This window comes from Phoca vitulina, unplaced genomic scaffold (genome assembly GCF_004348235.1).
Source record: "Phoca vitulina isolate PV1807 unplaced genomic scaffold, GSC_HSeal_1.0 scaffold48, whole genome shotgun sequence".
Lineage (NCBI taxonomy): Eukaryota > Metazoa > Chordata > Mammalia > Carnivora > Phocidae > Phoca > Phoca vitulina.
The window spans coordinates 79062-106497 of record NW_022589751.1 but is presented as its reverse complement, the minus strand read 5'-3'; the positions used below and the strand labels follow the sequence as shown (position 1 = coordinate 106497).

The 27436-nt window shown below is 50.5% G+C and overlaps 1 protein-coding gene across 4 annotated transcripts in view; it reads left to right on the top strand.

Annotated features, from left to right (window-relative positions):
* ARHGAP22 (Rho GTPase activating protein 22) overlaps positions 1-27436 on the top strand; it is a 170224-nt gene that overhangs the window by 91047 nt on the left and 51741 nt on the right. The window lies entirely within an intron of this gene.

Sequence of the window (27436 nt, the reverse complement as noted above, 5' to 3'; positions counted from 1 at the left end):
TCAAGAAACAGAAGATGAACTTATTTTTAAAAAGTATGTTGGTAACCTTCCCAAATAGTATATTCAGTGTGCTTTTCTTCAACCACCAGACACCTTTTCCGATAAAATGCCTCTGAATTTAAAGCAATGGCTCCAGTTGTTCATCTTTTAAAAAGTATGACAATACCATACGTTCTCCGGATTTTGTAACTTTTTGGACACTCAGTGGTGTGCTTGTCGATGGACATTGTTTCTTAGAAGTGTTTCACCTGACAGTGCATTAAGATTATTATCTGAAAATCTGCCCAGCATGCTATTCAACAGTTTACTTTCACATTTCCTGACTTTGTAGACACCTGCGTGTGACTCTCCCGCCCCTCACAAGTCTGCCCACCTTCTGTGTGGTTTGCCCCTCGCACGTCTGGTCCCAGACATGCTTGCCGACTGACTGAGTGAAAGACCACTCACCAAGGAAAACCTGCTAATTCCTCCAAGTGTAACTGATCATGTTCCTGGGGCAGCAACAGAAATTAGTTCCTCATGTTAATATTTTTCTGCAGGACACAAGCAACATGAGATTCTTTTTTTTAAGGTTTTATTTATTTATTTGAGAGAGAGAGGCAGGGGGAGGAGAAGAGGGAGAGGGATAAGCAGACTCTGTGCTGAGAACGGAGCCCAGCGCAGGGCTCAATCTTACGACCCTGAGATCATGACCTGAGCCAAAACCAAGCATCGGATACTCAACCTCCTGAGCCACCCAGGCGGCCCACAACATGAGATTCTTAAGGTGATTTGTTGAGTTTCTTTTTAGACAGGGAAGTGAGAAGGGTACCCTACCACGTATTGGCCTAATCTTCCTAACACCCTGGTGAGTGGACATAATGTCCCTGTCTTACAGATGTGGAAACTGGCACAGAGGGGCGACTTGTCCAAGGTCACAGAACTAGTAGAAAGTGGAGTCCAGGCTCTATGCCGCCCCAGGGTGTCACCCTTACGCAGGCAGGTGCTAGGTACCAAAGCTCTGAGACATGGAGGGGCACAGACAGAAATTCCTCAGCTAGAGATACTGTATCTGATAGGGAAGAGGCAAACGTTCAGGAGGCACGCTCCGTGCCAGCTCAGAACAAAGATGTTGATAAAATTCTTTACAAGTGATCTCAGCGAGACTAAATCTCCAGATAAATTAAGATGAGGGGAGGAATGTAGCAGGGAATTAGTGGGGAAGGGGTGGTTGGAGGGCCCAGGTCACCTCCAAAAAGCCAAGCCCAGGTACAGAGGCTCCTCCAATGGGGAGCCTTCAGCTTAGGAACTTTCTTAGACAAAAGGCCAATCTTTAGTCTAGATCATTCCTACACCTGGTGTGGTCCATGGACCTGCTGCATCGGCATCACCTGGGAGCTTGTTGGGAATGCAGATTCTCAGGCCCCGCCCGGAACTCCTGAGACAGAATCTGTGTGATAGCAGCGTGTCCTGGTGACCGGTGTGCACATTCAAATGCAGGAAACGCTGCCTTCGAGGCAACCAATGCCCACGGACTGTGAGCGCCTGCAGGCAAGGATCGCGCTTGTATGCTCAGAGCCTGGTGCCTGGCTTCTGAAGGCGCTTGATAAATTAAACCAATGAAGGAGCAATAATTCAGAGCAGGAAGAGAGCTGAGAGTGGTGGTAGAGAGAGGCAAACAAGGACAAGAAATTGGGTCTAGCTCTCAGGCTACAAAGGGAGTGGCCAACCAGGGCTAATTACCCAGGAGCGGATTCTGGCCCACAGGAAGAATGGTGTTTGGCTCATGAAATATTTTTCAAAGCAAAAAGTTTTACTTATGGAAAATACCGATTTCGATAGAGTAAATGTGGGTCGCTTTCTCCATAAGAACAGTGAGCAGCGGCTCAATAACAGGTCCCTCGGAGACAGAGCTTGATGGCTCTCCATTTGGCTAAAATCCCCACCACTCCCTAAGGTACCCCACCTGCTTCCTCCGTTCATCGTCCATGCCTGATCTCTCTATAAAGGTTCGAGTCCGTGAACCCTAGTGTGGCTGATCATAAGCTCAAATCAGAGACAGCTAGAAAATGATAGGTGTACGTTGGCTGAATCATTTGACACCTCCAGGCATTCCTCACGTGGGGTTGTGGTTAAGGGCGAGGTGTTCAGTCACGCTGTCTGAGATTCAGTTTTGTCTCGGCCTCTTCCCAGGTCTGGGGGCCTGAGTGAGTCACCTAACCCTCACGCTGCGGGCTCTTCATCTGTAAAATGGCCTCCATAGAAGCAGAGCATAAAGCCCCAAGCCTGGCACATGGTTAGCCGGAGCTAATTTGCAAGACATTAGCCCTTGCAGCTGCCAGAGCAGGATGACACACAGGTATACAGACAGGCATTTATTCCCTGCATTGCTAATATTTCCACATGAATGATGGCGATTATTCATTAATGATGACGTTAATATCAATATGTTCCCTATAAAGGTGTACCTATTCCATAAATGTTTAAAATTCAGTGAGGCTAAATATTTTATACACTTGAACATGTATACATATCAAAAGCCTGAAATAAAAACATAAGCCTATGAAATAGAAGCATTAAAGATATATTAGCAGATTAACTTAATAAAATAGTCAAACATAGCAGACCAATCCCCATGAAATCAAGAAAATTTTAATAATCACAAACACTTGAAATGAAATACTATTTGATGTTACTCTTGAATCGTGAGCCTATTTTTGTGCGTATTTTTTTTTCTAGCTGTCACAAAAAATTTTTCACTCTGCGCTGGTGAGGAGAGTGCTCCAAGCTAAATTTCAAGCTAACTCCAAATATTATCCTTTGAGTTCTTCATCTTCAAATAATCCATTTCTCATTTGATACTTTCAAGATTTTTATTTTTGTCCCCCTTTTTTGTTGTTCTTAGCAGCGACTACATCTTTTAATTGATTAGTAGCTCTGGTTGTATTTCAAAAAAAGAGTTTCGGGATTGCCTTCATCTTCTCGAGTATTCTCCTGGGTAGGTGGAGATCCTAGTGGGTCAGGTCGATGGATCGCCTGGAGTAATCTCTAGGCTGTTGGGTCTGAATGCCACGGGTTGGGAGGTCTTTGAACCAGAACAAGGGTTTATGGTGTGACAGAGTCACCTTGGTTTTCTGCCTCCCCTCTGGATGATGGAGAAATAGAAAACCACTTTCTAAACAAGTTTACTTTTACTGGATCCAAACTTCTACTGCAGGCTATCCCGTGTGTAAATGATTCCAATTTTTAAAAAAAAAATATCACAAAAATGCCCATAGTTCAGCACTTTTTATTTTATTTTTTAAAAAAGATTTTATTTATTAACTGAGAGAGAGAGAGAGAATGAGTGGGAGGGGGGACAGAGGGAGAAGCAGGCTCCCTGTGGAGGAGGGCCAACGTGGGACTCAATCCCAGGATCCTGGGATCATGACCTGAGCCGAAGGCAGATGCTTAACTGACTGACCCTCCCAGGTGCCCAGTTAGCACTTTTTAAAAGCACATTATTCTGGGGGCGCCAGGGTGGCTCAGTTAAGCGTCTGACTCTTGATTTCAGCTCAGGTCATGATATCAGGGTCAAGAGATAGAGCCCCACATGGAGCTCTGTGCTCAGCTCGGAGCCTGCTTGGGATTCTCTCTCTCCTTCTCCCTCCGCCCCTCCCCCACCATGCTCACATGCATGCATGCGCTCGCGCTCTCTTTCTCTCTCAGAAAAAAAAAAGGAAAAGAAAAAGGAAAAAAAAGAAAGAAAAGCACATTATTCTGGAATACCAGAATGTTGAAAACTGGGGTTGCAATCAGTTAAAAGACTGCAGATTTGGAAGTTCTTCTGAAGGTCAGTAACAGTTCTCTGGGTCGCCAGGGCACAGCTCGCCCTGATGCTTTACTAAGTGCGAGGAATCAGAGCTGGGGAGGCCAAGGCCTTTATTTGGAAATCGGGTCTTTGCCTATGCGATTAGTTAAGATGAGGTCCTGAGTAGTGGAGGTACTAAGTCCAGTGACTGGTACCCTTACAAGAAGACGGAGATCTGGACTCTCAGACACACGAGGCAGAAGGCCCTTGAGGATGGAGGCAGAGACTGAATTGATGCAGCCATAGGCCGGGGAATGCCAAGGATTTCCGAGTGACCCCAGCAGCTAGTCCAGAGGCCTGGAAGTCCAAAGGCTTCCCTAGAGCCTTCAGAGGGAGCACGGCCCTGCCTACACCCTGATTTCAGCCTTCTTGCCTCCGGAGCTCGGGGAGAACACATTTCTGTTGTGTTAAGCCACCTGGTCCGTGCTAGTTCGTCACAGCATCCCTAGGACCGATACAGTCATGGAGTTGGAAGGGAAGCTGCCAGAGCCTCAGGCCCTTCTCAGCAGGGCCTGCTTTCGCTGACCTTGAATCCAAGCCACACTGTTAGGAGCCAAAACCCGGAAGACCTGGCTCTTTTTCCTCCCTTCCTGCCCCAGTGGGTGGCCCACCTTCCCGCACCCCCTCTCTGCCCGGCTCTGGCACACGGGCAGCGTGCTACTCCAGCCACCACACCTCAGTCCCCGGGCCCGCAGCCTCCCCCCGTGACTTCCACATGCTGTCTGTGATCCAGTGGAAAGAGCAGAGAGCTATAGGAGTCCGAGAGAACCAGAAAAGAACGGGCTTTTCCTAGCTGTGAGCCCTGCCTTGGAAAGTCACCCCGTCTGCCCGAGCGTCCTTGGATGATGATAATAATGGCCTGGATGGGCCTTGGTAGGGATGCACATTGCAGGTGCTCCATATGTGTGAGAACCTCCCTCCCTCCCAGGGTCAGAAGAGTTGAGAATCCCAGCATCCTGGAGAGCCAGGCTTCTCCCGATGGGCTTGGGGCAGGACTAGAGCAGGTGGAGTTGGGCCAGAACACACCCTCCATGCGCAGCTCCTTCCTCTGGGGGGAAGAGGCCTGGCGAGGGAGGTGGGAGACACCGGTCCTCATCACAGATACACAGGCCCTGGGCTGAGAAGGGGCGTGCAGAACGGGAGGCTCCGGTCTGGTTGCCTGTGTCTGGCACAGAGTGGTACCCCACAAATACGTGTCAAAGGACAAATGCTGCAGCAGGAAAGAACAGTCCAGCAGATGTGCCAGAGGGCCGGCGGGCCAGCCCACCACACAAGAGCCTGCGTGGAAGGAATGTGCAGTGCAGAGATTTCTTTGTTTTAAGTTGAGAGAAGCTGATCTTCTTTGTTCTGTGAAGGGTCGCTCAAGTGGCCCTCTTGGATATGCAAATGCCTGACAAGTGTCCTGGGATCAGTTTGTAACGGGGACCTTTTGTGGCTGTGGGTGGTGAGTTCTGTTTTTTTATTTTTTGAGCGGCTTGGCAAAGATTGTGCGTTTCTCTGGCCTACAGCAGACGGGGATTTTGCTGGGAGAGTTGGTGCAGGAGAAATTTGTGGACTGATTTGCACCGAGAGCCCAAGTTTTCTGGAAGGAATGAGATGGTTACACCCATAAAGTGTTTTCACACTTTTTTGACAACAAGAAATAAACATTACGTCCCACCCCAGGGCCCAGGCACACGCTGAAGCAAAGGTTTCACAAAACGGCTTTATTCGCATATGCAGTGTCCAGTGGCATTTTTAATTCTATGTGATTCTATCTCATTTTTAAAAATACTGGTCAAGACCCACTGAGCTGATTTCATGACCCCCTAATAGGTTGAGCCCATACTCTGAAAAATGCTTCCTGGTTTTGGAGTTCAGGAGATCTGCTGGGTGGACCAAGGCCAGGCTGCAGGAAGGACTCTGAGGCCATGGAAGGAGAGGCCTTGAGGGTAGTGAGCCCCATCCAGGGCTGAGGAACTAGGGAGGTGAGGAACAGTGGCCCTGGGGGCTTAACAGATACCAGAACTGCCTCTGACCCAGCTATCTGAGACCTACTGGTCCCCTAGAAATTGTGTAATTGTGTGTGTGTGTCTGTGTGTGTGAGATCTGACAGAGGAGGTCTGTAGAAGCTGGTGGATGGTCTCCCCAAGTTGGGGGGCATGTGCCAGAGGTTCTGTGTGTCTCTGGAGAGACTCGGCAGCCCTCTCCCTCCCCATGGGGGCATATCTGTGATGCCCAGCAGCCCATCCCCACACAGCTGTAATCTTGTTGCCCCTACCGCAGCCAGCTTGGGAGGGGACCGCCCCAAGCTCACCATCTTGGGGCAGCCCAGCACCCTGTGGGAGTGACCAAGTGAGGGAATCCACAGTCGTACCCCAGAGGCCCTGAATTATCTGGCAGGGAGCCCTCCCAACTGAGCAGGATGCTGAGGCCTGGATGGAACACCCAGGAGGAGTTACAGAAAGTGGCCCTTCAGTGGCCCTCTGGGACATGCAAAACCCCGGGGAATAGAGACTCTACCCATCCCCACATCTATGCTTTAGGTGCATGGCCAATGCTAGCTTCTGCTCAGTAGCCTGATGGGCATGGGATAGGAAGAAGTGGCCTGGACACTTATTCACCAGAACGGAGAAATGGGAAGCCGAGCTGTCCTGCATTTTCTCCTTCAACAACTAGGTGGCGGCAACAAGCACAAGTACTCCGTCCCCTTCCTAAGGACTCTGCATCCCCATCTCCCTCCTCAGGGGTAGAATTCTCCCACTCCAGCCCCTCCACCTGCCCAGCGCCCCATCCGCTAAGAAAGGGAAGGCTGTTGGGCACTGAATTTGTGTCAAGCTCTTTTCTTAGCACCCCAGTTAATCCTCACAGTCCTTCAGGACCTTCAGCCCCATTCATTGCCCCCATTGAAGGACTGAGGGTCATCCAAGATGTTGCAAATTGGAATTCAATTCAGACAGCCTTGGCATCCATTTCAGTATGGTGGCAAAATACAAGCCTGGGCATCAAATCACCTGACTGCCTTTCATGGCACCTCAGCCGTCCGAACCCCAGGGGTTCAGCCAAACCTGTTTCTTTTTCCTATGGCCATGCAGACTGTTTCCCAGCCTCCCCATCCAGTAAGACAAGTCACATGACTGAGCTTTGGACAATGGAATGTGGGTGGGAGTGCCGATATAGGCTGCTCTCAGCCCCTAAAATCCCGAGGTCTCCCTGCCCCCTATTCCCTCCTCTGACAAACAGATGGAGAGGATCCAGAGGACGACACCAAGGTCCTAGGAGGAGCCTGGGTCCCCAAGTGACCACATGGAGCAGAAACCCCTCCCCCTCTTCCCTTCATGCTGCTCTACACGAGATGGTGACCGGAGCAAGAGAGAATGTTTATAGGGTTAAGCCACTGACATTTTGCAGTTGTTTGTTACAGTAGCAAGCATTAATTACCTGATTAATGAGCTCGCCTTCTTATCTGCAAGTTGGGGTTATCAGCACTCCTTCTCAGGGTTGTTGTGTCAATGCTATACGTTGTATGTAAATTGCCAAACCTGGGGGCTGGCACAGTGCAAACACTCAAAGGCTCACCCCCTGAGGTCCCTCCCCCGCACTATCAGCAGCCACAACAATAATGGTGACAACAGCAAGGAGGGCGTGCTAAGCCCCAGTTGACGGTGCCATGCCTCTAGCTAGGTGGACCAGACAGCAGGTGGGCCAGCTCCGGGTGGAGGGTCTCATCTCCTGCGGCATGTGCAGATGCTAGGAGCCTTCAAGGGCACATAGGTCCTGTCTATGCAAATGCTTTGTCTCCTGGAAGTCTACTCTAACTGTGGAGACACACCATCAGGGAGGATCTGTAAGTGGGATGCTGAGCTAAGGGGATCATACACACTTAAAGTGACAGATGAGAGTCACGCTGCCTGTCTCTTCTCGTCACTAGCTGTGGGACCCCAGGTAAATCACTTAGCCTACCAGTGCCTCAGTTTCCCCATCAGCAAAATGTGGATGTAATAAGGTTCTTGTGGAGATTAAGTTAATATATGTAGAATGCTCAGAACAGTGCCTGGCATGCAGCAGGTGCTCAATGTGCGTCGCTCTTCCTACCAAAGCAAGTATCCCGCTTAGGAACTCCCGGTCAAGCAGCTGAGAGCACCTTCAGACCCGAGTGTGTGGAAAGGCCTGATGCCACAGTCTCCCTCGAGGAGGTACGGCTGCAGCTGTCCAGGCCCCTAGGCAGGGGGCAAAAGCCCTCCCGACCAGGGCTGTGGCCTCCCGTTCTTTCCCCTGCTGCATTTCTCCCGGGGGCAGGAGAGGAAAGAAAGAAAGGCAGAAAGAGCAGGTGGGGGCAGGGGTGGGGGTGAGACTCCAGGAAAAGACAATGGGCTTTGTAAAATCCCTCTCTGGGCAGTCTGGCCAAGTTCAATGGCTGCAGGCCACATGAACAGCAAGAAAAATGTGGCCCAGGAATTTCTCCCCAACGATTCCCCTTGTCTTTCTCTGTGGGAATTTGGAGCTGCAGACACATTCCTTCCATGAACAACGTCCACAGCAGCTGAAGACCCATTGGCCAGAGCTGGGGAACCCGGCTGGCCAGGCACCTCTGGGGCCCCGCCTCCAGGGCCACCCCCACCCCCAGGAGTAGGCATGGCAAATGTGCTGGAGAACGGGCTCTCGTTGGCCGACTTCAGAGCCCACTCTGACCTCTGCCCAGCACTGCACACACCTCTCAAGAGCCGACTGTCTGGACAGTTTGTGCAGCTGCTTTTTCCCAATCTGTCACCCAGAGGTGGAAACTAGCCATCTTGGACAGAATTCCTACCTCTTCCAGCCTCTCAGAGATGGGAATTCACTTTTTTCTAAGCCAAGTACTTCCTGGCTTAATACGAAACAATTTCCTAATGCTCTAAAATTCTTTTAAAACAGAGGGCTGCAAACTACATAAACCCACAGGCCAAATATGGCTTACCACCTGCTTTTCCAAATAAAGTTTTATTGAAACACAGCCACACCCATTCATTTATGTACTATCTATGGCTGCTTTCATGCTACAAGGACAGAGTTGGGTAACTGCTGTGGAGACCATGTGGCCTGCAAAGTTTAAATATGTTTATGATCTACCCCTTAGAAAAAATTTACTGACTCTTGGTTTAAAGTAGAATATATTACCTTCACTTATTTACTTATATTCTTATGTTATTCCACAAAGGATTTAAGATGGCTTCTAATGAGAGCACTTAGTATAAAATGAAGGTAACACAATAGTAATAATTTAAAAAAATATAAGGACCAGAGAAAATACAAATAAAAGTAGAAAAGCAGGGGTGCTTGGCTGGCTCAGTAGAATATGCAACTCCTGATCTTGGAGTCATGAGGTTGAACCCCATGTTGAGGATAGAGTTTGCTTAAAAAAAAAAAAAAAGTAGAAAAGCAAAATCAGCACACACAAGCATGGATGTGATGGCCTACCTTAGGGCCTTCATACTTGCCAAAGCCAAACTTTAAATTTTCTCTGAGCTTCCTGGCAGCCAAAGGAAAAAAGACAAATAGGAGTTAAGTCTCATTAAAGGAAAGGAAAAAGCAGACCCGACCTTATGGAATCCACAGCCTTTTCTAGCACAAAGCAGTGTAGGCCTGCTTCAAACAGACTCTACCTTCCCCAGAGTCACATCCTTCATTAAAAAAAAAGAAAGAAAGAAAGAAAGAAAAGAAAGAAAGAAAAGAAGAAAGAAAGAAAGAAAGAAAGAAGAAAGAAAGAAAGAAAGAAAGAAAGAAAGAAAAGAAAAGAAAAGAAAAGAAAAGAAAAGAAAAGAAACCAGAACAATGAGTCTGTAAAGTGAATAGTAACGGTAATGCTGCTGATGACAGATAATATGGGAAGAGGGGTGCTAGTGAACACATTTAATCAGATAGTGAAATCCAAACCTGTTGGCTTCCATGCACTGTGGTAGAAGTGCACAGAACATATTTTGAGATACGGGGTGAGCAGCCTCCCTTCTGTTTATCATTTCTGCAGGTCTGTTTCAGGGCAAAAACCGAAGCTGACTGGAGGTAGCCCCGACTTGTCACTAACTTACCTTTCAGTGCCTGGCACAAAGCAGGCCCTCAAGAAATGCTTGATGTGGGGTGGATCTGGCTTGCAGATTTCCCATGAAAAGTGAGGAAGTTGTACTAAACCATAAAGTCTTTCCAGTTCTAGAACATCTGTGCGTCTTGGTGGTGTACACATGGTGTACACATTTTGGCCAAAATCCTACCACAGATCAGAACTTGATGGGAGGAGAGGATGGCGGGGGAGGCAGCCCAGATGGAGACCCTCACCTCCCAGAGGCAAGAGGCAGGAGTCTGGTCATTAGGAAGGTGACCTATGGTGGTCAGACTGTCCAGATTGCAGGGCGGGCTCTCCCACCCACCAGCTGTGTGACTTGGAGAGCTCACACGGCCTGAGCAGGTATCCATAGCCTCTCCTGTGAAAGGGTCCACACCGGACTGCTGTGGACAGGAAAGGAGATGCTAGCGACAGTATGAGAGAGGTTTGTGACACGCGGTCTACAAAGTGCCTTTGTCTTCAAGACGCCCCTTCTACAGGTGCCAAGGCTGCCAGGAAGTGGCCCTGACGCTGAAAAGCTAACAGAGCAATGAGCTTCCCGTGGCCTTCCTGCCAGGCGTGGTCCAGCCCTTCACAGGGGCTGTCTTTTCTATCCCATGTCTCACCTACAGATACGCCTTAGACCCATGGGGCCCTGGATTCAACACCAAGTGTTGTCCCTTTCCCCTCCAGAATATCTCCCAGAGTCATTAACAGCTCAGGCTCCAAAGCAAGATAGGCCGGGTTCCAGTCTGAGCTGACACTAATTAGCTGTGGGACCCAGTGCAAATTACTTTACCTCTCTGTGCCTCGGGGTCCTCCACCTTAAAGTGGAATAAATGATGATACCTAACACATAGGACTGCTCTGAACTTGAACGGAATGTCGAGCTCTTGGCCCAGCACACCGGCCCAGCCCGACAGTGCCGGCGATGAGTACTATATACTACTCCCCAGGGTCCAGTTGTTTTACTGCATCACAAACCACCCCGGAGGTTAGTGACTTACAACATCCGATTTGCTCACTACTCTACGGTGTGGGCAGGGCTCGGCGGGCCCAGCTCGTCTTTGCTCTACGTATATCGGCTGGAGGATCCATTTCCAGGGCGGCCTCACTCACAGGGCTGGAAGAAGAGGTTGCTGGCCTTGGCCTTGGTTCTCCCTGTGGTCTCTCTGTGCTGCTAGGTTGGGTTTCCTGGAGCGTGGCAGGCTCAGGACAGTCCCCCCACTCACAGGGGGAAGACAGTTCACCCCCAGAACTGGCCCAGAGTCACTGCTGTCACCTGTGGGTTAACACAGGTCACAGGGCAGCCCAGATTCGAGGGGACGGGTGCACGCAGGTGGGAGGACGGGGAGGTGTGGGTCACCAGGGCCACCCTGCTGATACACATCCCACCTGGTCTCCTCCTCTTCCCTCCTACTGCATCCCCCACTGCTGCGCTCAGGCAGCTGCCTTTTGCTTCTTAGCTTCTCCCTGCTCCCGGTCACCCCTTTCCGGTCCCTACTTCAGTCCCATGCCAGGCTGATGAGTCAGAATCACAGGCTGCCTCATTTTCCCCTACCCTAGATGCCCCGCTGCACTTTCCCACCCCGGAAACTAGCTCCTCAACACTATCACAGCACCGCCCGTCAGAGGACCATTCTTATGCCATCCTCTGAGGAGCTGGTGTCCTCCTCATGTCTCAACGCTCATCTCAAAAAACCTCTGCTCTGACCCCCCCTCAGCACTGGGTCACTGCCCCCCACCCAGAGTTCTCAGGGTGTCCTCTTGGCCTCTATAGAGCTCAGGCCTCGGGTTTTCTCACGTTTAATTGTGTCCAGTCATTGTTTGGTACATAGATGAGTGAATGAATGAATGAATGAATGATCCATCATAGCCCCCAAAGCTATACCTGTGACTAAGATACCATGACCCCATTCCTACCATTCCCCTGAGCTGCCCAAGGCTGTGCTCACACCTTGAGATGGTACCATGAGAGTGCCTTGGTATGTCAGGGAGGAGCAACCTCCCTTACAGAGAGGTAGAAGGACCAGCTCCTGAGTCTCCTGAGCAAATCCCTGAATGGTCTAGGGCATTTCTGGAACCAGGAGCTCAGGCTGCACAAAGCCAGGATCCTAGCAGCAGCATCCTTCCTAGAAACAACTCCATATCCTCACTTTGAAATGGAATGAAGCATCGAAGGCAGAGCCCTGGGTGGATGGGGCTAGCCCCAGCCCCAGAGTTTTTGTCCTCCAAATCTGGTATCCAACCTTCCTCCCAGAGCCCACTGCGCTCACTGGAAACCCACCCCCCAGATTCTGGCTCTGCTTCCCAGTAGTGTGCAGGATGTTGGCCTTTCAGCTCAGTAAGTGATCTCAGAGCCCCCTATTACCCTGACTACTCTCCTGGAGTGGGGTGGCTTGAGCTCATCTGGAGCCTTGCACCACTGAGTATTCCTGATCTTTTGGCTCAATTCAAGATGGTTTGGGGTCATGATCAATTCAGGGAACAGAGCTACGTTCAAGGAGTTTGGTTTTTCAGGCAGATTCCATGCTCAGTATGTGCTTTTCCAGTTGCAGCCCATACCTCTATCCCTAAATGAGGAAATGCCATCTACCCATCCACCCATCTATCCATCCACCCATCTGCCCACCCACCTACCCACCCACCCATCCATCCATCTATCCATCCATCCATCCATCCATCCATCCATCCATCTATCCATCCATCCAACCATACGTCTTGGCTCTACCACTTACCACTTCATTGGTCTTGGGCAAGCTTCTTCACCTCCCTGAACTTGTGTTTCTTCCTCCGTAGGTGGAATCTAATGTCATCTACCTCATAGGATTGTCCTATGGTAAACTGTGATATTAGCACTTGTGAATTGCCTGGCACCTGGTAGGAAGCACATAGTGAATGTTATTTTTTTCTTCCCTTTTAAGGAATAGACACATAACTAGAAAACTATAAAAAGACAATGAATAATCAGGAATTAAATTGTGTGAAAACAAAGGCAGTAATACTAGAAGTTCTTGCCTTGCTTTCTGTCTCCTAAACTGCCCTGGGAGTTGATATTAAAAGTCACTTTGAAAAGTCGAGTATCCAAAATATATTTGAACGGTTCAATGGGGATGCTGACCCTCTATAATAGGCTCATTTGAAATGATCCTGCTTTGCTACTTCCTCTTAGAAAGATAAACAAGCAGCCCACAATGGCGGCTGTGATGTTTTCTTTTAAATCTTGCTTTCCAAATGTAGGACTTGGCCGTTGGACAATCACCCGGGGGCTCGCTCCCCGCACATGCTCTCCCTGAATGCAGGGAGCTCTAGCTTGGAATTCCTGGGGCCTCATTAAGCCCGCTGTGACTAAGTGATCTTGCCTGGTGCTAAAACTGTTTAAAATGACTTGGCAGCAACCATAAGTCAGGTCTCTCCGTTTTTTCTCAGTTCCTCCCTCTCTGTAACCCCCGCCTACATGTCATGAAGTGAAAACATCTTTCTTTCCGGATCTACTGCAGGACAACCCTTCTCTCTCCCTGAAAAAGCCTCATCCTGGTCTTTCTGGAGATTAAGGAGAGGGAGGCAGAAATCTGCCCCTTTGTTAATCTCTCCTTTGAATAAGACTTAACTCCTGGGAAAACCTCTTCTCGGCTCCAAGTCCTTCTTTCCTCGGGTCCCCCCCCACCCCAACCCCCAGTAACTGTTCTACTCCAGCCACAGGCAGCCTGGGCTAGCGGCTGCTCTCCTCCTGGACCACCTCTGTTTTCCCAAGAGGTAGGGCAGAAGGGAGAAAATCCCCAGCAAGCCAAAGCCATCAGAGGCTCATCATAGCCCTTTAGGCGCAGAACAGATCCCAGGACCTGATGGGCTGAGAAAGAACCTGATATTTAATTACACATTATGTAAATACACCTTTCTTTTGAGAAATTAGACCACTGTCAACACGCTAAAGTCTCTTGACACCATCTTTCAATCTGTTCTTGTCACTCACCCTCTCCGCAGAGATTTTTCTAGGCCCCAGCGTGGAGAGCTGTGCCGCACACCGAGTGACCCGTCTGGTACTATTTTGTAGGTGTGTGTATTTATGTAGGTGCTGCGAATCCATAGATCTCAAACAGTTAGCTCCAGCTCCCTACTTTGATACAGTATTTCGTTTCATGAAAATGCCCGTGTATTTGATAATCCTTTACCAATGAAATTTTGATTTCATTTTTTTGCAATTACAAAAAAGGCTGTGATGAATGGCCCTGTACAGGTTTACTTGGGCACATGAGCAAGCATTTCTGTGGGGTGTGTGCTGAGAAATGGAACTGCCGGGCCCAGGATGTTAGCATTTCTAGTTAAAAGAAGCAGCTCACATGTTACCGTCCAAAGTCATTGCACCAAAAGTACCCGTTGGCCCAAACCTCACGAACACTTGACAATGATCAGTCACACAAGATACTTAGTGACCCGCTAGCTGTGTTCTTTATATATGTATAGTAAATATCTATAGATCTATGACTAGATCTATTATATCAACTCATTTATTCCTCAGAAAGATTCATTGGAGCAATTCTATTATTCTCTGTCTTATAGACAGGAAAACAGCACAAAATGTTTAAATAACTTGGTACCATCAAACCTTTAATTTGCGCTTAATGACATCTGAAACGGTGTCATTTCCCTCACTTTTCAGGTGGAGAAACAGTCTCAGAAGGAAAGTGACTTAGGAAGGTCACCTAGTCCATAGGTGAGGCAGCCAGGTTTGGGGGTAGCTTGGGCAAACACTTTTACTGCTACTGCAGTTGTAGAGTTCAGGTGAGCGGGCAAAATGAGACCCCCCCCCATTTCCCCAGTGACCCAGGAGGTGACTGCTTAGAGGACGCAGGGGGAGGGAGGCGCCGCCCCCGCACAGCACACAGCAAGGCACCCTTCTTTCCCGCCCGCGCCGCCCAGAAGTCAGGCGGGTGTCGCCCCCCACCCCTCGGTTGGCTCCCGGCGCGCGGAGGAGGGAGCCGGAGACCGCTCGGGCTCGCACCGCGCCCCCTGGCGGCCCCTCGCGGGCGCGCAGGCCGGCGCCCCGGGAGAGTAACGGGCCGCGGGGAGGGCGCCCGCGAGGGCAGGGAGCCGGCGCGCGGAGATAAAAGCGGGCTGGCCGCGCGGCCGGCGCAATCTGCGCGTTCTCCTATTGATTAGCAGGGTCTGCCCGGAGGCCGGGATGCCAGCGGCGCGGGGCCGGAACGGAGCGTGAGAGGCAGGCAGCCGCCGACCCGGCGGCCCCGCGCGCAGCCCCGCGCCCGGCTGGGCACAGCCCGCGGGCCAGACCTCGGCCGCCCGGACCCGGGAGCGGGGCCGGCAGCAGGCGGCGCGGCGGGCAGCGGAGCCGAGCGGCGAGCGCAGGCGGCTGCCATGGGGCTGTGCTGCTGCAAGGACTGGAGGGGACACCTGCCGGCGCCCAAAGGTAACTCTCGGGCGCGCACGTGCGCCGCGGGCTGGGGACCTCAGCGCTCGGGAGCGGGACGCGCGCCGCCGGCTTCCTCCAGCTCCTGCCGGGGGCCGCCAGACCCGCCTCGGGGAACTTGTCCGCCACTTCTCCAGGGCCGCCCGCCACCTGCCTCAGCCCTGGAGAGGGCTCAGGTGTGGCTGCAACTCCCCGAGAGTCTCCGAACTTCGGAGCGTGCGTCCAGGTGCTCCTCTGGCCGCGCGGAGCCCGGCTGGGGGCTGGGGTCGGGGCCGCCGGGAGGGCGTGGGGGGGAGCCGAGCCGAGCGGGGCGCGCCCGCCCTCTAGGTCAGCCAAGTCCACGGCTGGGGCGGAACAGCCCCCGGACCCGGCCCCGCCCCCCGGTCCTCTGCAGACTGAGCCCGGCCAGCAGCCCGCACCGCCTCTGCGGCTTAACCGCCGGGAGCGGGACCTCCATTCTCCTTGCCCGCCTCTGTCACAAACTTGGACCCAGGGACCCTGACTCAGAGTCTTTCAAAAGTCGCGGCAGAACGTGCGAGGGGAGCTGCTTGTGGAATGCAGCAGACGTGGAGAGGGCTCCAAGCGGGGAAAAGGGCTGAGGAGCCGGTGGCGGCGGCAGCCTGAGGTCAGGCCTCCTTCGGGCAGTGGCCTTTCTGGCTTTTAACCCTTGACTGACTGAACCTGAACCGATCCCTGTTGATTGTCAGAAACTTAGTAGTGCGTCGCTTTACTGCAGCGCTTCCCAAACTCACCTGACCCTAAAACTCACCTAACACCCCCCCTCCTCCCTGCTCATGAAACATGCAGATCCCCTGGCCCCACCCTGACCTGCTGGGTAGGCCCTGCGGAAGGGCCTGCGAAGCTGTGTTTAAGGACTTACCCAAGTGACGGCCATGACCAGTGAGTTGGGTAGCCTTGTATGTAAACCATAAGGTCAGTGTAGGCTTTCCCAGGATGGGCCTCAGGTCCTGATTCCTTGAAAAATATATTCTGGATCCGGATAAAGGTATGACTGGGTCAAGCAGCTTGAAGGACTCTTGTCAGGTGATAATGATCCCACAAATGTACAGGTTTGTTTCACAAAGGGTTTGAGATAGCTTATATATAACATGTATAACAAATAAACATATTTTAAAAACTGAACCGGATTCTACATTTAAACAGACCTCATTGAGCAAAGAGAGAAAAGAGCCCAGTTAATCTGGCCATAAGATACTATCTGTGGTTGAGACTCTCTGCAGCCAAAACTAAATAGGAAATGTGACTGGTTGCATGGTTCTCATTGCCCAAAGCAACAATTTTCTTAGCATTTGATTTTGAAAAGCAAAAAGGAATTTTGCCTGTGGGTCTTCATGTTTGAGGGGAGAGGACTGAGCGTTAGTGAGTCTTGACTGTTCCAGGAGCCAGGGCATCAGTAGGACCCAGAGGGCAGGGTTTTGCTGCATGCTGGCTGAGGACAGGTCTGAGGGAGAGCACTGCAGGAAGGATTTCTCTGGGGGCTTGGCTGGACTGGAGCTGCTTTGGTCTCATCCTGCCTGACCCTTCTCAGTAAACAGGGCAAGGGGTGGAGCCTGGGTCCCAGAAGCAAGGGTCGATTTACAGGGCTATGGTTAGGGAGGGTACATACAAAATTAGCAGCCCTGGAAGGGGGCCAGGGCATCTCCTGCTAGCTTTGTCTTCTGGGGCCGTGGATGCCCAGGCTACACCCATCCAGGTGAGGAACAGGTCTGGAGTAGGAATGTTTCCCAGCTTGGCGCCCCCGCCGTCCCAAGGCACAGCCAGCCATAGCAGCCTGGGGTCAGAGACCCAGTCTGAAGGGCCCACATGGTCCCGCAGCCCTTGTAAATTAACAAAGCTGGTCAAGTCTGGAGCGAGAGTGGGTAGGGAGCACTGTGATGAGTGGGTAGCCAGCCACTGCCAGGCAGGAAGGATTTTCTGTGGTTCAGGGAAGGCAGATATTTGTGGGGTTTTTTAAATGTAAAATCTCCAAATGTTTAAATATTGTTGCCTCATTTAATAAATGTGGCCAATCTGGCTAGGCCGGAACAGTTTGGACCATTGTGCAAAATGAGTTCTGCCATAAACCCAGAGTGGGGAGGAGTGGTTCCTTAGTCAAATAATCTTAGAAATCATGAGTTATCAAAATTTGGACAGTTTTTCACTGCGAGTCTTCTCAGTGCGTTTAACACATCGGTGCCATTGTGCATCTCCAAGTCGGGTGGATTGTAGGTACAGTCTCCAAACCTCCAGCCAGGGGACCCGCTTTCCATGGAGCACCTCAGCACCCATATCTTTGGACACACATTGAGAAATGTTCCTTCAGAGAGTAAACCGACTCAGTCGTCATAGCAGTGACGTCGTGTATCTGTTTCCAGGGGGTGTGTTGTGTGTTTAGCTGCTGCAACGACCTGGGTAGGGAGCTTTCTGACTTTCCAGACCAGTAATGTGTGTAGGTATTTCATTTAAGAAAAGATCAGAAGAGAGTCTATTCGTCACCGATGTAATTTAAAATTTCCCAAGACAATAGCTGTTGTTAATGGATTTCATTGTTGGAAATTTCTGAAACAAAACTTTTACAACAGAATATTTGACTATGTTATCCCTGTGTGAAAGTGTACTGTATAAAGCAGAAAAGCTCAAGTAATAAATCCCATGAAGAGAGCAGAAGACATCCGTCACGTGCCAGAGTCACCACGGCGGATCTAGTCCTCATGCCTTTATATCCAAAGCCTGGCACTCCCTCCGGGAGACACCTGCTCACCCGCTAGTTGCGGAGCTTCGGGTGGGCAGTGTGGACCTGGGGAGGGATTGCTGCTACAGATGCTTTTCAGACATGATACGCAGTGATCCTAATCACACTTACTATCACACACAAGACAGATCACTGCAAATGGGGCAGTCCTGGGTCCCGGGTGCTCCTGAAGACGCTGAAAGGTCAGTGAGCGGGATCTGATGTGTAGAGAAGGATTACCCCTCCTCAAAGCAGAGGGCAGATGTACTTGATCTGAACTCTGAGAACACTTTGATTTCATTGTTTCTAGGCAATGTTTCCAGATGCTTCCACCATGTAGAGCTCTATGGTGGGTCTGTTTAGTCGCAAGTTTCATTTTCTTCTACTTTGCCTTGTGGTCCAAGGCTGAGACTCAGAGGAAGAGGTGGTCCAGGAGTGCAACATGGAAAGAGCTTTTGTTCAAAGCGGGGGTGGGGGGGGCACGAGCAGACCCGTAGGCCCCTAAGACCTTTAAGGTCCACTGGCCCCCTGCTGCCTCTTCATCCCAAATTCATCCCCAAATTCACCCTTCCTGCTGGTCTCAGCACTGGGAGCCCTCCTCTGTTTTCCAGGATCTTGTCCCCTGTCATGTCCCCTCTCTCCCCAACATCCTCATCTTCCCTTCTGCTGGCTCCTTGTCAGCCCAGAAACCTGCCCCAAGTCACTCATCAGAAGATTTTTTAAAAAGCCAGCTTCTCACCCGCATGGGCATCCAAGTCCTACCCTTGTCTCCTCTCCCGTCCAACACCAGTGCCCAGGAGCAGTCAGCCTCCCTGGCTTCCCCTTCTCCTTGTGGACTTCTCCCTGACCGCCCCCCCTCCACCCCCACTGTGTTGGACCTTGTGAACCGTCCTGGCGCTCTGAGCATCTGGGAGCCTGTTCTGCCCCCCGCCTCTGCCCTCCTCCTGGCCCACAGGGGCTGCCCCTGCCCAGCCCTTCTACCTCCTCTTGGCCCTGCCCCCTTTAATGCACCAAGTTCAGCTGGGAATTCTGTTTCATCTTCTGAGCTCTGTCTATAAGTCTCCCCCGGGAAATCTCACCCAGGGCCCTGATAATTGTGCTCACTTTTAAGCAGACAGCCCCCGAAAGCCTTTGCCCCCCCACCCTGCAGTACCCATCTCCAGCCTGAAAATCCAGAACTCCACTGGAGTCCTCTGCACTCACCTGCCCGTTCTCTTGGGTTCCCGGCTCACAGCCCTGCCGGCCGCTTCATTTCCCATGATCAAAGGCTGACAGCATCTGTGGTCCTGCCCAAGGCAGTGTCCCCATCCCTGTCCCCAAGGCTGCCGTGATGCCTGCGCAGGCCCTCAGCATCTTGCCTGCACTGGCTTCCTGACTGCTCAGCCCAAGTTCATCTTCGCTCCTGCTAGTCCACTGCCCAGGCCAGCCTCTGTCACACTATGTCCCTCCTGCAGCTCTGCCCCGGGCCCAGAGTGCCTACAGAAGAAAGCCCAGCTTCTTTGCCTTGCTGGCAGAGCATGCACCCCCATGCCCTTCCACCCACCCCGACCACCTGGACCCCTCCGGGCCCCGCATGCACCACCCCCTCTCCTAGAGCCTTCAGTCAGGCCCAAGAGGGGTCAACCATGGGGGAGATGGGCCGCACCTGGAGCCCCAGTTCATTGCATTCTTCCCAGTGCCTGGTTGGCCTGGGTCTGTCGCCCTTAGCTAGCTGTGGTGTCACCTCTGCACGCCGGCGCTATGCTCAGTGCATGGAGTCCAGCTGGACGAGACAGTCGTGCTCACCTTTGCCTGTTCGTGTTGCCGGACTCCCTGGGGACCCCAGTGGCACCCGCTCCGTGTATCACTCTGCTGCGCTCGGCTGAGGCGCAGGGCGTGGCCCCCGTGCCCCTTTCCTAATGCACAGAGGGCTTGTTGGGGCACCTGGCGGCCTGGGTGCCGAGGCCGGTGGGCCGGGCTGGACACCCTGCAGGACAGGCAGGCAGAGGTGTGCTCTGTCCTGGGGAGAGGCAAGGCTGTCAGGGGGTGGAAGTGGTAGAACTGCTTCTCCTGGGTAAACTATATAGGCACTTGAGCCCGCCTTCTGGAGAGGGTGCCATTTCTCATAAACTCTTCCAAGATCGCTAATAGACAGCTGCCATCCAGGCTTCTGTCCGTCCATGCAGCCGTTATCTGTTGGGCTCCCACCCTGCGCCTGCCCTTGTGCCCAGCTCCAGGATAGAGGTGGGGAGGGTGCAGCTCCGCCCCCGGGGTGCTCAGAGCCTGGTGGCGGGGAGACGCCGAAGAGAGACAGGGAAGAACAGCCAGCCTCGCTGCTCTGGGTGGGCCAGCGTCCCACGCAGCCTGGAGGTTCGGAGAATGCCCGGAGCACCTGATGCCTGAGCTGAGTCTTAGAAAGGGAGCAGCCCCGCAGCAGAGAAAATAGGGAAGGGCTTTCCTGCAGAGGTGTGCGGGCCGAGGCGTTCGGGCGGCGCAGGGGTTCCTGCCTGTCCCCGCAGCTCCCTTGTAGATGCTCCTCCGCTCACTTCTGCCCCCACCCACTCGGCCCTCTTGCTGGCAAACCCTTCAAAGTCACCATTTTTCCAGCCCAGCCCGGGCTCGGAGCACCAGACCTGCTTGACACCTCCATGGGGTTCTCCTGGACTGGACAGTGGCCGAAGCTATTCAGGCTAAACCTGAACTCTGGCTTTTGTGTCCTTCTGCTCTGATTTGCCATCACCAACTCCTGGCAGTTCTGTTTCCAAAATACACATGAGTCCTCTGCTTGTCTCCATCCCAGGCCAGCACCCGGGTCCCAGCCACCTGCACGCTGCCCGGGCTCCGACAGTGGCCTCCTGATGGGTCTTCCCACGTGGACTGTCTGCTCTGGTACATTCCCCCAGCAGCAGGCCGTGCCTGCTCAGGTTGCCTGCGGGATCTCATCGTTCCCTCCTCACAAACACTCTGTGATCCAGGGGCATTCACAGCCGCAGTGCCGTCGGCAGCCATCCGCCCCCTCCCCCTCCCGGCTGCTCACCAGCCTGCGCTCACACCCAGCCCACTTTCAGGAGCCCCGGGCCCCCACGTTCTCTCCACCTCTGGGGTTGCCCATGCTCTTCCCTGCCTGCAGCCACCTTGCCCCTGCTCTGGACCTGGGGACCCCAACATTTGGGTGGGCCTAAGTGCCTATCTTTCTTGAGAACCTGACCCCTGTTATTTGCTCACTTGCTGTCCTATACTCTAACTTGAAAACGTATCACAGTGCATAAATATACATGCGTCTGTTTGTAAAATCTGTTCTCTCTCAAATGAGCTGAATGCTCCCTGAAGGCAGGGCAGGCTCTGTGCTTTGCTTGCTTCTCAGAAGGCTGGCAGAAGCCAGGCTCTGTGGGAGCATTGAAGTCTGACCCGACCTTGAAGACGGTAGAGATATGACAAGGACAGACATGAGGCCAGACTGACATGTCAGAAGGTTAGAGCTTCCTACTCCAGGGGCTAAGCTCATGGCCCAGAGCCCTAAGGCCTTCAGTCTGTAGCTCAAAGATTGCATGGGTCCCACTCTGTTTCCGAAAAGCGTCCCTCTTTGTTCCCTCTTCCCCATTCAAGTGTCCTGGGCAGCAGTGCTGTGGGTTTTTCAAAAAGGGAACCAGCCTCAGGCAGAGGATTTGGTTCCTTTTCCTGGCCAGGGGACCCCAGGCCACCCCTTACCTCTCTGAGCCTCTACATCCCCACCTGTAAATGGGGACAAGCATGCTAACCTCAAAGAGGCCTATTGGTAGTTCTAGCTCCACTCCTTTTAGCTGGGTTACCACTTAGGACCTCAGTTTTCTCTTCTCTAAAGAGGGAAATCGGCAAGACTAGATGATCACTAAGGTTGTGTAAGCTTAAATCTCAGACTGAGGAAACCCAGAACTGCTCCATGTTCCTAGCAGGGAGGCATTAAGAAGGCCAAATGCCGGGGCGCCTGGGTGGCTCAGTTGTTAAGCGTTTGCCTTCGGCTCAGGTCATAATCCCAGGGTCCTGGGATCGAGCCCCGCATCGGGCTCCCTGCTCAGTGGGAAGCCTGCTTCTCCCTCTCCCACTCCCCCTGCTTGTGTTTCCTCTCTCACTGTGTCTCTCTCTGTCAAATAAATAAATAAAATCTTAAAAAAAAAAAAAAAAAAGGCCAAATGCCTCTTCCTATCTCAGACGGGCTCCGCCAGGGGTCATCTCTCTGGGAGCAAGAGACAGGGATTTGATACTGCAAGGATAGGTCAGCGGCCCCCCCTTGGATGAGGTTCATGAACAGGTCTGTTTAACCAGCACAAACCCACAGCTGACAGTGCTGGCCCCAGAGGGGAGCCAGAGTTGGGGGAGCTGGAAGACTCTGACCTTGGCCATTAGGGCAGCAAGCCTCCCTGAGAGCTCGGTCCTAACTCCTGAAGGGAGAGGGGAAGAAAATGCCTAGGGCTGTGTTTTCTGGTCTTGTTAGCTGGGGGGCCCTTGAACCTGTGAGGTGGCTCTATTCAGGAATGCTGGGACCAAAACCCGGGGCATCCCAGTGAAGTGAATCCCTGAAACAGTTTTCCTAATCTACCTGCTCCAACCCAGCTACGTAGCTGGTGCATATCCTTGCCTGAATTACAACTTTTGCTGAGCTCTTCTCTTCTCCCAAACATCCCATCACCACACTCTTTTTTAAAACAGCTTTAATGAGATATATTTCACATAGAATTCATCCTTTTCGACTGTACAACTCAATAGATTTTAGTATATTCAGTTATGCAATCATCAGCATAATCCAATTTTAGAACATTTTCATTACCCCAGAAAGGAACCCTATATCCATTAGTAGTCATTTCCCATTCCCAAGACAACCCTCCCCCCTTTTCCTGCAGCCCCAGGCAATTACTTTTAGGCCATTTGTGAATGGCTTGTTTAACTTAGTGTAGTGTTTTCAAGGTTCATCCATGTTGTAGCATGGGTCACTATTTCATTCCTTTTTATGGCTAAATATAGTCCATGCTATGAGTAGGACACATTTTGTTTATCTGTTCATCAGTTGGTGAGCATTTGGGTTGTATTCTGCTAGTATTTTGTTGAGGATTTTTGTATGTGTGTTCATAAGGAATGTTGGTCTATAGTTTTCGTGTGGTGTTTTTGTTTTTGTTATCAGAGGAATCCTGGCCACCCAGGAGCAGGGAACTACGCTCTTGTCTTTTCTATTTCTTGGGAAAGTTTGTGAACAATTGGTTTTAATACTTTAAACGTTTGATGGAATTTACCCATGAAACTGACTGGTATTAATTCTTTACATGACTGGTAGAATTCATCAGTGAAACATTTTGGGGAATATTTAAGTTATTCACTTAGTCTTTTGTTACATAAAGGTTTATTTAGATTTTCTATTTCTTCTTGTGTCGGTTCTGCTAGTTTATGTCTTCTTAGGAATTTGTTTCATCTAACTTACTTCCTGTGTTGGCGTACAGTTGTTCATATTATTCCCTTATAATTCCTTTTATTTCTGTAAAGTTGACAGTGATGTCTCCTGTTTTATTCTTGATTTTAGTAATTTGAGTCTTCTCTTGCTTTTTTCTTGGTTAGTCTAGCTAAAGCTTGTCGAATGTGGTTATCTTTCCAGTGAACCAACTTTTGGTGTTTTCTCTTTTAATTTTCTCTATTATATTCTAGTCTTTATTTTATTTAAACCATTTCCAGTCTAATCATAATTATTTCCTTCCATCTGTTTGATTTCGGTTTGGTTTGGTTTTTCTCTAGTTTCCAAGGGTATTGTAAGCCTTGTTATTGATTTGAGATCTCTGTCCTATCTATCAAAGTTATTGATTTGAGATCTCTCTTCTTTTATAATGCGGGCATTTATAGCTATAAGTTTCACTCTAAGCACACTGCATCCCATAAGTTTTGATATGTGGTGTTTTCATTTCAATTCAACTCAAAGTGTTTTTAAAACTTCTTTTGTGATTTCTTCCTTGGTTATTTAGGAGTGAGTTGTTTAATTTCCACATTATTTATGAATTCTCCAAATTTCCTTTCCTTATTGATTTCTAATTTTATTGTTCTGTAGCTGGTGAGTATACATTCATATTTTGATTTATTCAATCCATTGAGATGTTCAAGATTTGCTTTAGGATCTAATATAATGTCTATCCTGGAAAAACCTTCCATGTGCCCTTGAGATGAGGGTGTACTCTGTTCTTGTTGAATGGGGTGTTCTATGGGTATTTGTTAGGACTATTTGGTTCCTTGTGTTGTTCAAGTCTTTTGTTTTCTTATTGATTTTCCACCTCTTTCTATCCATTATTGAAAGTGGATTACACAATCTCCAAATATTATTGTGGAATCCCACTTCAATTCTGTCCATTTTTGCTTCATAAGTATAGAGGTCTGCTGTTAGGGGGACATATGTTTATAACTGTTGCATCTTCCTGCTACATTAACCCTTTTATCATTATAAAACGTTCATCTTCATCTCCAATAACACTTTTACCTTAAAGTCTATTCTGTCCCATATTTGTATAGCCACTCTGGCTCTCTTTTGGGTGTTGTTTACATGGTATGTCTTTTTCTGTCATTTCACTTTCAACCTGTTTGTTTTTAAATCTAAATATGTCTCCTATAAACAGTATATAGTTTGTTTTTTAATCCATTTACATTTAATATGATTACCGATAAGATGGATTTATGTCAGCCATTTTGCTGTTTGTTTTCTATATATGCCATGTCTTTTTTGTTTTATTACTGCCTTCTTTTTATATTAAATAGATATTTTTCTGTTGTTTCATTTTAATTTCCTTTTTTTTTTTTTTTAAGATTTTTAAAAAAGGTCTTTTATTTATTTGAGGGGCGCCTGGGTGGCTCAATCAGTTAAGCGTCTGCCTTCAGCTCAGGTCATGATCCCAGGGTCCTGGGATTGAGCCTGCTTCTCCCTCTTCCTCTGCCTGCCACTCCACCTGCTTGTGCTCTCTCTTGGTCAAATAAATAAATAAAATCTTTAAAAATTTTTTTTATTTATTTGAGAGGGAGAGAGAGAGAGCACTCACGTGCATGCACACAAGCGGGAGGAGGGGCAGAGGGAGAGAGAGATAGGTAGGTTCCCCTCTGAGCAGGGAGCCCAGATGGACACGGGGCTCATCTCAGGACCCTGAGATCATGCCCTGTGCCATAATCAGGCACTCAACCAACTGAGCCACCCAGGTGCCTCTCCTTTTGTTTCTTTACCATATTTTTAAAGTTATTTTCTTAATGATTGTTCTAGGGATTACAGCCTGTTCTCTCCCCCTCCTTGTGCCATTATTATCATACTAATTACATCTTTTATGCATTATAAGCCCATCAACACAGTTTTATAAGTATTGTTTTACGTAGCTTTTAAATCCGATAGAAGAAAAAAAAGCTACAAAAAATACATTTTTACTGTCTTTTACATTTACCTATATAGTTACCTTTATTGGTGCTCTTTCTTTTTTTGTGTAGATTCAAGTGACCATCTAATGTTCTTTTCATTTTGCCTCAAGGACTCCCTTTAGAATTTCTGGATTCTGCACCTTCAATGCTCAGGTAGTTTATGACTGTCTTAGTCTTCACTCCCTGCTTGCTCGTAGCTGGTCAGAAGTGAGAGACTGGGGACCTCTCAGGTCTTCCCTGTTCATCAGCACAGCTCTACACGTGTACATGGGCTTCTAGATCTCCAGAAATAGGTCAGGGCTTTCAAAGCCCCTGGTGGATTTCTCCGTCCCCCAGATCTTCCTTTGGTCAGCCTTGTTTGCCCAAATTAGTATCACAGCTTTAGATAGCTGTAATGATAAGGAATTCCCACTGGTTGTTTTTGACAAATGCCCTGGAGATAAGGGCTTCTCCAGAGTGAGTCAGGTCGAATACTGACGGTGCTATGTAAATGGAGCTTTCTCAGGGATCTAGACAGATCAAGTCGCTGCAGTGCTCTGGGGAGGGGACTTTGTGAGATGCTAAGTCATACCCAGGGAGGTATGTGAGCAGTTCTTAGGTCTTCTCTGGCTTACTCTTTGTTTCTCTCACTAAACGACCTGGATGTGAAGTGGGGAGTTGGAGGTGAGTGAAGGTGCTTGAGGGCTTGGTTGCAGGGAGGCGGCGTGAAATGTTGGAAGCCCATGGAGCTTTGCGTTGGGCAGATGCGGTTCTGAGTTTTGTCTGCGCCGCCTGCTGTCTGTGCAGCCCTGGGGACAGGTCCCTTGTCCGAGCCAAAGAGGGATACCTTTATCTGCAAACTGGAATATCGACAACCTCAGCAAGTTGTGCGAAGGGAAGAATTACCTTGGCCTCTGTACGGGAGGCGGCTGGCACACAAGAAAATGCCCAATAACGGGAAGGATGATTCTTTCACTTGAGGCTTAGGGGAAGATTCTAAAAAATGATGAGGCCAGTGTTGCCCTGTTGAAATAAAAGCACTTACAACACTACCACGCACTGTGTGCCGAGCCCTGGGCTCAGCGCTTCACAGGCAGGGAGGGGTGCACTGAATCCACACAGTAGCCTTCAAGTGGGTTCTGGTATGTATGTCATTTTAGAAACGAGGAGACGGGCACTGAGTTCCATGCCCGAGGCCGCTCCGAACTGGGAGTCCAACCCAGACTGCCTGGCACCAGAGTCTACACTCCCAGCCCGCGCTCTGCGTTTATTTCACTTACTACCACCTGACCTAGAGCCAGGCCAGCAGCGGGGAGCCCATGCGAGAGTCAAACAGAAAGCAGCATAGGCCCTGTGTCCACGAAACTTGGAACAGAAAGCTGAACACCCCCTCTGTCACATCGGCTTGAAAAGAGCCAAAGGGCAGTCACACACCAGCAGCTTCTCCTTTGTGGCTTCAGCTGGGCTAGGTTCCTCTCTGAGGATCAGTCACACACAGGGCGGGCACCCCCTCCAGCCCCCGTTGGGGTTCCTTGTAGGGCAGGGGCTGCGGTGTCCCTGAGCCCACCGGGGCGCTCACGCAGACCGAGGCCACAGTCGGGGTGCTGTGCTTCAGCCCCCTCGGTCAGCTCCGCAGCCGCGGGCGGGGGTGGGCAGTCACCGGATGCTCATCGAGACTCACCGAGGCCTTGCAGGAGCAGGCACCCCCTGCCCCAGGGTCAGTTCAGTCTTTTCAGACTCAGATGGGCCCGTCCCTGCCAGTGATGTCACAGTGGCCGCTGTCCGCCTGGCACGTGACCGTCTCTGCGAGAACGAGAACGGAGCGCAAGGTGTGGGTCAGGAGCCCTGCTGGGGCCCTCTGCACCTGCTCCGCAGCCTTCTTCTGCGGCCTCCCTGAGGAGGGCCCTAACCTGGCAGGCTCTCAAATTCCTTCCTCCCCAGGAGGCCTGCAGCCTTGGCTGATACTCAGATGGCACTCACCAGAAAGGCTAGGAGGTTTGTAAACCACAGAAATACTTCCAGGCCACTTAGTAA